We start from the raw sequence: 704 nt of genomic DNA, 5'->3' as shown, positions 1-704 counted from the left end.
ATAAAAATGAAACTGTTGTTCTTTCATCTGCTGCCCCTGTGATTGGCTTGGGTGACAGAGCTCACGTACCTTCTGGTCTAGCAACATTTTATCTGTCTGCTGTATACCTAACATTACTTGTTTTGTTTTTGTTTGTTCCTTTTAAGCACTTCCCTGCTTTCTGGTACAAGTACTTTATACGTTCATCTCCCATATTCCCTGCCCAGTCCTGGAACCAGCTATTTCTTGTTTCTCAAATGGAGCTCTGGTTCTTCTTACTGAAAAGCATTTTAGAAAACAAGATCTGGGGGCTGGGTGTGCTCACTGCTACTGGACGTTTTGCTTCTAGGCCTTCTTGGTGGACAGAGGAAGGAGGTAGATGTGTGTGGGCTAACTGCATAGAACGTGTATATAGACACATTCATAACTATTTCCAGAGTCTCCGATGTGGACACCAGGCTCTGGCAGCTCTCCTGCCCCGCTGCAGCCTGGTGGGACTTCAGTTTTCCCATCAGCAATTTCCCTTTGCTCTTTTATGGCTGCACAAATCAGGAAGCCAGGCCTCGCCAGCTTTGGGACACAAATATTTGCCAGTCAAGAAAAGGCTCCCTCATCAATCAAAACCCAGACAAGTTGGCACTCTCTCCGCAGCCGCCTGAGGGAGTTTCTATTTCCAGAGGGACCAGGTGGCTCACAGCGTCCACTCCAGCCAGGCTCCTTCCCTT

This window comes from Otolemur garnettii, unplaced genomic scaffold, assembly GCF_000181295.1.
Source record: "Otolemur garnettii isolate 467f Iridium unplaced genomic scaffold, OtoGar3 scaffold00185, whole genome shotgun sequence".
Lineage (NCBI taxonomy): Eukaryota > Metazoa > Chordata > Mammalia > Primates > Galagidae > Otolemur > Otolemur garnettii.
This window is presented reverse-complemented; position numbering follows the sequence as displayed.